Here is a 9,575-nt window from a genome sequence, read left to right on the forward strand (position 1 = left end):
ATGAGGTCCTAGACCCCACATGGAATGAAGGTCGTGCCACTGACTTTCACAGTTCGGAGGAAGAGGCAGTGGTGAGACCGAGCCAACAGCGTAGCAAAAGAGGGAGCAGTGGGCAAAAGCAGAACACCCGCCGCCAAGAGACTCCGCCTGCTACTGACCGCCACCATCTGGGACAGAGCACCCCAAAGGCAGCTTCAAGGAGTTCCCTGGCATGGCACTTCTTCAAACAACGTGCTGACGATAAAACCTGGTTTGTGCCATCAGAGCTTGAAGCGAGGCATTAACGTTCTGAACCTTAGCACAACCTGCATGACCAGGCACCTGCATGCAAAGCATGAACTGCAGTGGAGTAAACACCTTAAAAACAAGGAAGTCACTCAGGCTCCCCCTGCTACCTCTTCTGCTGCTGCCGCCTCGGCCTCTTCTGCTGCTGCCACCTCGGCCTCTTCTGCTGCTGCCGCCTCGGCCTCTTCCTCCGCCTCTGGAGGAACGTTGGCACCTGCCGCCCAGCAAACAGGGAATGTACCACCAACACCACCACCTCCGTCACCAAGCATCTCAACCATGTCACACGGCAGCGTTCAGCTCTCCATCTCACAAACATTTGAGAGAAAGCGTAAATTCCCACCTAGCCACCCTCGATCCCTGGCCCTGAATGCCAGCATTTCTAAACTACTGGCCTATGAAATGCTGTCATTTAGGCTGGTGGACACAGACAGCTTCAAACAACTCATGTCGCATGCTGTCCCACCGTATGTTGTTCCTAGCTGGCACTATTTCTCCAAGAGAGCCGTGCCTTCCCTGCACAACCAAGTATCCAATAAAATCAAGTGTGCACTGTGCAACGCCATCTGTGGCAAGGTCCACCTAACCACAGATACGTGGACCAGTAAGCACGGCCAGGGACGCTATATCTCCCTAACTGCACACTGGGTAAATGTAGTGGCAGCTGGGCCCCAGGCGGAGAGCTGTTTGGTGCACGTCCTTCCGCCGCCAAGGATCGTAGGGCAACATTCTTTGCCTCCTGTTGCCACCTCCTCCTACTCAGCTTCCTCCTCCTCTTCTTCCACCTGCTCATCCAGTCAGCCACACACCTTCACCACCAACTTCAGCACAGCCCGGGGTAAACGTCAGCAGGCCATTCTGAAACTCATATGTTTGGGGGACAGGCCCCACACCGCACAGGAGTTGTGGCGGGGTATAGAACAACAGACCGGCGAGTGGTTGCTGCCGGTGAGCCTCAAGCCCGGCCTGGTGGTGTGCGATAATGGGCGAAATCTCGTTGCAGCTCTGGGACTAGCTGGTTAGACGCACATCCCTTGCTTGGCGCATGTGCTGAATTTGGTGGTGCAGAAGTTCATTCACAACTACCCCGACATGTCAGAGCTGCTGCATAAAGTGCGGGCCGTCTATTCTCGCGTCCGGCGTTTACATCCTGCCGCTGCTCGCCTGTCTGCGCTACAGCGTAACTTCGGCCTTTCCGCTCACGCCTCATATGCGACGCGCCCACCAGGTGGAACTCCACCTTGCACATGCTGGACAGACTGTGTGAGCAGCAGCAGGCCATAGTGGAGTTTCAGCTGCAGCACGCACGGGTCAGTCGCACCACGGAACAGCACCACTACACCACCAATGACTGGGCCTCCATGCGAGACCTGTGTGCCCTGTTGCGCTGTATCGAGTACTCCACCAACATGGCCAGTGGCGATGACGCCGTTATCAGCGTTACAATACCACTTCTATGTCTCCTTGAGAAAACACTTAGGGCGATTATGGAAGAGGAGGTGGCCCAGGAGGAGGAGGAGGAGGAAGAGGGGTCATTTTTAGCACTTTCAGGCCAGTCTCTTCGAAGTGACTCAGAGGGAGGTTTTTTGCAACAGCAGAGGCCAGGTACAAATGTGGCCAGCCAGGGCCCACTACTGGAGGACGAGGATGAGGAGGAGGTGGAGGAGGATGAGGATGAAGCATGGTCACAGCGGGGTGGCACCCAACGCACCTAGGGCCCATCACTGGTGCGTGGCTGGGGGGAAACGCAGGACGATGATGATACGCCTCCCACAGAGGACAGCTTGTCCTTACCCCTGGGCAGCCTGGCACACATGAGCGACTACATGCTGCAGTGCCTGCGCAACGACAGCAGAGTTGCCCACATTTTAACGTGTGCGGACTACTGGGTTGCCACCCTGCTGGATCCACGCTACAAAGACAATGTGCCCACCTTACTTCCTGCACTGGTGCGTGATAGGAAGATGCGCGAGTACAAGCGCACGTTGGTAGACGCGCTACTGAGAGAATTCCCAAATGTCACAGGGGAACAAGTGGAAGCCCAAGGCCAAGGCAGAGGAGGAGCAAGAGGTCGCCAAGGCAGCTGTTTCACGGCCAGCTCCTCTGAGGTCAGGGTTAGCATGGCAGAGATGTGGAAAAGTTTTGTCAACACGCCACAGCTAACTGCACCACCACCTGATACGCAGCGTGTTAGCAGGAGGCAACATTTCACTAACATGGTGGAACAGTACGTGTGCACACCCCTCCACGTACTGACTGATGGTTCGGCCCCATTCAACTTCTGGGTCTCTAAATTTTCCACGTGGCCAGAGCTAGCCTTTTATGCCTTGGAGGTGCTGGCCTGCCCGGCGGCCAGCGTTTTGTCTGAACATGTATTCAGCACGGCAGGGGGCGTCATTACTGACAAACGCAGCTGCCTGTCTACAGCCAATGTGGACAAGCTGACGTTCATAAAAATAAACCAGGCATGGATCCCACAGGACCTGTCCATCCCTTGTGCAGATTAGACATTAACAACATCCCTTTAACCATATATTATTGTACTCCAGGGCACTTCCTCATTCAATCCTATTTTTATTTTCATTTTACCATTATATTGCGAGGCTACCCAAAGTTGAATGAACCTCTCCTCTGTCTGGGTGCCGGGGCCTAAATATATGCCAATGGACTGTTCCAATGATGGGTGACGTGAAGCCTGATTCTCTGCTATGACATGCAGACTGATTCTCTGCTGACATGAAGCCAGATTCTCTGTTACGGGACCTCTCTCCTCTGCCTGGGTGTCTGGGCCTAAATATATGACAATGGACTGTTACAGTGGTGGCTGACGTGAATCCTGATTCTCTGCTATGACATGCAGACTGATTCTCTGCTGACATGAAGCCAGATTTTCTGTTACGGGTCCTCTCTCCTCTGCCTGGGTGCCTGGGCCTAAATATATGACAATGGACTGTTACAGTGGTGGGTGACGTGAAACCTGATTCTCTGCTATGACATGCAGACTGATTCTCTGCTGACATGAAGCCAGATTCTCTGTTACGGGACCTCTCTCCTCTGCCTGGGTGCCTGGGCCTAAATATCTGACAATGGACTGCTACAGTGGTGGGTGACGTGAAGCCAGATTCTCTGCTATGGGACCTCTCTCCAATTGATATTGGTTAATTTTTATTTATTTTATTTTTATTAATTTCCCTATCCACATTTGTTTGCAGGGGATTTCCCTACATGTTGCTGCCTTTTGCAGCCTTCTAGCTCTTTCCTGGGCTGTTTTACAGCCTTTTTAGTGCCGAAAAGTTTGGGTCCCCATTGACTTCAATGGGATTCGGTTTCGGGACGAAGTTCAGATCGGGTTCGGATCCCGAACCCGAACATTTCCGGGAAGTACGGCCGAACTTCTCAAACCCGAACATCCAGGTCTCCGCTCCACTCTAATACAGACCCATTTTGCAAACGTGTGAATGGAAAAGATATATCTCAAAATGAAAATAAATTAAATTATTAAAGCTAAGCAAAATGCACAGATGTGGTAGGCAATAACAATTACTCGGCGGCACCAAATCAAAAACCATATGTCTTACCACAATCCGGGGGGTTCCAGTGCACATCCATGAATCCCGGAGGGAAGCAAAAAACATCTATCCCTGGGCTAGATGATGATTTGGTATTGAAGGACAGGGTGGGCAAAGAATTGTCCTAGGAACTGGGACATACTAAAAAGAGATAGTACCCTGAGTGAGGTAACGGAACAAAGACCATTAGTCTCCTTTAGAAATAGTCGTACATTGAGAGATTAACTTGTAAGGAGTAGGTTGGCTCCCATACGTTCTAGTCAGTGCCTGACAATCAGTAGACCAGAAGGGAACTTTAAATGTGGGAATTGTTCCCAATATAAGCACAATTCGTGAAAAAAATTCATTGATTTTGCAGGGGTACACCACAGGCAGAGTTTTATTAACTGCAGAAGTACATTTGTGGTTTATCTTTTAAGCTGCAAATGTGGCTGATTTTCTATCAGCAAGACAATTAGATGCTTATATGAGCGTATAAGAGAACATATCAATTCCTTACCTCTGGTATAGGTTGCCCCAGGGTAAAAGAGCATTTCAGAAAGGCACATGGCGGGGATATTAGTTTTTTTCAGGATTAGAGGTGGTACAACCTCTGCACCCAAGAGGTGGATTAATTGGGCCTCAATATTAGAATTGACCTAATTATGTTTCTTTAAAAATGTTTCTGTAAACCGCTTCTATATATGTTGGTGTTATCTGTATACCTTATCTCTGTAAACCTATTCAGGGAGCATCGTGGCAGCGTCACTGGTCACCCAGGTAACGCATTGATTCCATGGCTTAAGAAGGTGGAGCGCATCTGCGCTCTGACATAGTAGCCTGACGAATCGCGTCAAGCGCGAAATGGCCGTCGCTGTCTCACCTGTGTGAAGCTTTTGGCGTCCTGCCCGATGCCGCCCATCGCAACTTACTGAAAAAAGCAATAATCAAAGTCCGTACACTGGTGAGTGCCGCCCTTCTTCATTTCTCCATATGGTTGCAAAGAATTGTCCCTGATATTGCCTTACAGGGGGGTGCTATTCTGGCTCTGATAGCCTAACCACAGACCACCCGCCCTGATAAGAGCGACCCCGTCCGGAACCTTACCCTATATAAAAATGGGCCTAGTAAGCCCCTAGGCCCCTGACTTCCAGGTGATCACTATATAGATCTATGTGTTTTTGACTCATTATAAAAGTATATTATAAGTATATTGAACCCCACTGTGTATTACACCTATCGATAGCACACCTATACCAGTCCTTAAAAAAACTTTTGTGGCTCTATTAGCTGGTGTTTGGTGTCCCTAACACCCTGTCACTGCTCCACACAGCAACCTCTCCCTACACTGGCAAAACACTGAATGTAAAATGGTGGCCAGATCAGGTTTATTTATAAGGTAGGGGGTATGTCCATGTACTGAAGCGCCTCAATTGGCTGTCCTGTACCACCTGATGGATGTGTCATGGGTCAAAGTTCTTCACAATGTAAAAGAATATGGCGGGCGCGAATATCTCCATATGTTCGCATGTTTGGCAAATCGCAAACACGCAAAGTTTGCCATGAAACGACCGCCGGGCGAACCGCAAGGCTTTCTCTTTTGACTACAGAGACTGGACTTGGTGGAAGAGAGGGTGGTGCTTAACCGACTAGAAGCATTATCTTCTGCAGTCCAACCAACCAACTATTCGCACTGGTCCGACTTGGACAGTGTTCTCCTGTGATGCCCAGCTAAGTTGGACATGAAACTGGGTACGGTGGATGTTTTTGTCTGGTCCACTGGCAGCAGGCACAGTTTCATTGCGCCCAGGGCCACAGCCTTTGTGTGCACCATCAGTGTCACGCCCACTTCCACGTCCCTTAGTGCTCGCCTTCTTTATAAACAGCCATTTTGGGCAAAATACTTAAATTGCAGCCTACGTGGAAAAGAAGATGGCTTCGGCAGCATATCGCAATATCAAAAAATTCCTATATTTGTACCTCCAGACACAATTGGCAACGTTTCGACTGTGCAACAGTCTTTGTCAAGCCGACAAAGGCTCGACAAAGACTGTTGCACAGCCGAAACGTTGCCAATTGTGTCTGGAGGTACGAATAAAGGAATTTTTTGATATTGCGATATGCTGCCGAAGCCATCTTCTTTTCCACGTATGTACTTCAAGGCCTGATGGATCATAGGCCTACGGCTAGGCTGCTGCATTGATACAGACGCATTATCCTGAGACCGCACGGTGCTGCTTCTACACTACAATTTCTACTTAAATTGCAGCCTAGTCTGGATCTGTACGTGTGAGATACAATCTATACATTCTGTCGTTCTATTTTGCTATTAATAAAACACCCATTTTTGCCAAAAATCTTTAATTGCAGCCTAGTTTGCATCTGTACATGTGAGATACACCCTTTACATATTGTGGTCCTATTCTTCTATTAATAAAACAATAATTTTGGTCAAAAATCTTTAATTACAGCTTAGTCTGGATCTGTACGTGTGAGATACACAATTTAGAGACCGTGGTTCTATTATGCTATCAATAAAACCCCCATTTAGGGCAAAATCTTACATTTGAGAAATAGGAGGAGAGCGTCAAATAAGGGATGTGGCCCAGGTCATGGTGCTGCTGGTGAAGTTCCTGTTGCAGGGAGAGGACGTGGTCGATCTGTGTCAGCTACACGCACAAGTGAAACCCCTTCCTCAGGTCCGAGTAGGCGACAGAACATGCAGCGGTATTTGGTCGGGCCTAACGTGGCTCTACGAACGGAGAGGCTTGAACAAGTACAGGCGATAGTAAATTGGGTTGCTGACAGTGTCTCCAGTTCCTTCACATTGTCTCCCACCCAGTCTCCTGCTGAAAGATCACAGTTGGCACCTGCAGCCGATGGCCATCAGTCTTTCACCTCACCCCCTTGCAAATCAGCCAAGCAGTCTGAGGCCCAAGTCATGCAGCAGTCTCTTCTGCTTTTTGATGATTCTGTTAGCAGGGTTTCCCAGGGCCATCCACCTATCCCTGACCCAGAAGTGGAAGAGATTGAGTGCACCGATGCCCAACCACTTTTGTTTCAAGATGAGTACATGGGAGGACCATCGCAGCAAGTCTCGAGATGATGACGAAACACAGGTGCCAACTGCTGTGGCTTTCTGCAGTGTGCAGACCAACAAGGAGGGCAGGGGTGACAACTGGGTGGAAGATGGTGTGGAAGACAATGAGGTCCTCGAACCCACATGGAATTAATATGCGAGTGACCTGTGTAGTTCGGAGGAAGAGGCAGTGGTCGCACAGAGCCACCAATACAGCAGAAGAGGGAGCAGGGTGCAAAAGTGGAGAGGCCATCCCCTAGACAGTATGCCTGCTACTGCCCACCGGGGCAAGGGAACGAGCACATCAAAGCCAGCTCCAAGGAGTTCCCTGGCGTGGCAGTTCTTCAGACAATGTGCTGACGACAAGACACAAGTGGTTTGCACGCTGTGCAATCAGAGCCTGAAGCGAGGTACAAATGTTCTCAACCTGAGCACAACCTGCATGACCAGGAATCTAAGTGCAAGGCACGAGCTGCAGTGGATTAGGCACCTCAAAAACTAAGAAAGGTCTCTGGCTCCTCCTGCTTCCTCTTCTGCTGCAGTCTCGGCCTCTTCATCCACAGTGCCACCTGCCACCCCGCAAAAAGAGGATCTGCAAGCAACACCACCATCTGGGTCACCAAGCATCTCTACAATGCCCCAGGGAAGCATTCAGCTCTCCATCTCCCAAACACTGGAGCGGAAGATGAAGTACCCCCCTACGCACCCATGATTCTTGAGCCTGAATGCCAGCATTTCAAAATTACTGGCTTTTGAAATGCTGTCATTCCGTCTGGTGGAGAAGGAGAGCTTTAAAGGCCTTATGGCCACAGTACATCATGCCCAGCCGCCACTACTTTTCCAGACGATCCATCCCTTCCCTGCACAACCAAGTTGGGGACAAAAATCAGGTTGCACTGCGCAACACCATCTGTGGCAAGGTGCACCTCACTTCGGATACATGAACCAGTAAGCGCGGTCAGGGACGTTATATCTCCATAACCGCACACTGGGTAAATGCAGTGGCGGCTGGGCCTGAGGCGGATAGCAGTTTGCCTCATGTCTTTCCACCACCAAGGATTTCAGGGCGCTTCAGTTTGCCTCCTGTTGCTTCCTCCTACTACTCCGCTTCCTCATCCTCTACCGGCTCCACATCTGGTTAGCGTAACACCTTCACCACCAACTTCAGCACAGCCAGGGGTAAATGACAGCAGGCAGTTTCAAAACGTATCTGTTTGGGGGACAAACCCCATACCAAGCAGGAGCTGTGGACGGGCCTTGAACAACCTACCGATGAGTGGTTGGTGCCAGTGAGCCTCAAGCCCGGCCTGGTGGTGTGCGATAATCGGCAAAATCTCGTAGCAACTCTGGGACTAGCCGGTTTGACGCACCTCCCTTGCCTGGCGCATGTGCTTAATTTGGTGGTGCAGAGATTCCTTAAAAATTACCCAGATATGTAAGAGCTGCTGCATACAGGGAGTGCAGAATTATTAGGCAAATGAGTATTTTGACCACATCATCCTCTTTATGCATGTTGTCTTACTCCAAGCTGTATAGGCTCGAAAGCCTACTACCAATTAAGCATATTAGGTGATGTGCATCTCGGTAATGAGAAGGGGTGTGGTCTAATGACATCAACACCCTATATCAGGTGTGCATAATTATTAGGCAACATCCTTTCCTTGGCAAAATGGGTCAAAAGAAGGACTTGACAGGCTCAGAAAAGTCAAAAATAGTGAGATATCTTGCAGAGGGATGCAGCACTCTTAAAATTGCAAAGCTTCTGAAGCGTGATCATCGAACAATCAAGCGTTTCATTCAAAATAGTCAACAGGGTCGCAAGAAGTGTGTGGAAAAACCAAGGCGCAAAATAACTGCCCATGAACTGAGAAAAGTCAAGCGTGCAGCTGCCAAGATGTCACTTGCCACCAGTTTGGCCATATTTCAGAGCTGCAACATCACTGGAGTGCCCAAAAGCACAAGGTGTGCAATACTCAGAGACATGGCCAAGGTAAGAAAGGCTGAAAGACGACCACCACTGAACAAGACACACAAGCTGAAACGTCAAGACTGGGCCAAGAAATATCTCAAGACTGATTTTTCTAAGGTTTTATGGACTGATGAAATGAAAGTGAGTCTTGATGGGCCAGATGGATGGGCCCGTGGCTGGAGGGAAAGGAGGGAAAACAGTACACCTCTCTGAACAGTGTCTGGGAGGCTGTGGTTGCTGCTGCACGCAATGTTGATGGCGAACAGATCAAAACACTGACAGAATCCATGGATGGCAGGCTTTTGAGTGTCCTTGCAAAGAAAGGTGGCTATATTGGTCACTGATTTGTTTTTGTTTTGTTTTTTAATGTCAGAAATGTATATTTGTGAATGTTGAGATGTTATATTGGTTTCACTGGTAAAAATAAATAATTGAAATGGGTATTTATTTGTTTTTTGTTAAGTTGCCTAATAATTATGCACAGTAATAGTCACCTGCACACACAGATATCCCTCTAAAATAGCTAAAACTAAAAACAAACTAAAAACTACTTCCAAAAATATTCAGCTTTGATATTAATGAGTTTTTTGGGTTCATTGAGAACATGGTTGTTGTTCAATAATAAAATTAATCCTCAAAAATACAAATTGCCTAATAATTCTGCACTCCCTGTAAAGTGCATGGCGTCTGTGCG

The sequence above is a fragment of the Bufo gargarizans genome, chromosome 8, assembly GCF_014858855.1.
Source record: "Bufo gargarizans isolate SCDJY-AF-19 chromosome 8, ASM1485885v1, whole genome shotgun sequence".
NCBI classification, from domain to species: domain Eukaryota; kingdom Metazoa; phylum Chordata; class Amphibia; order Anura; family Bufonidae; genus Bufo; species Bufo gargarizans.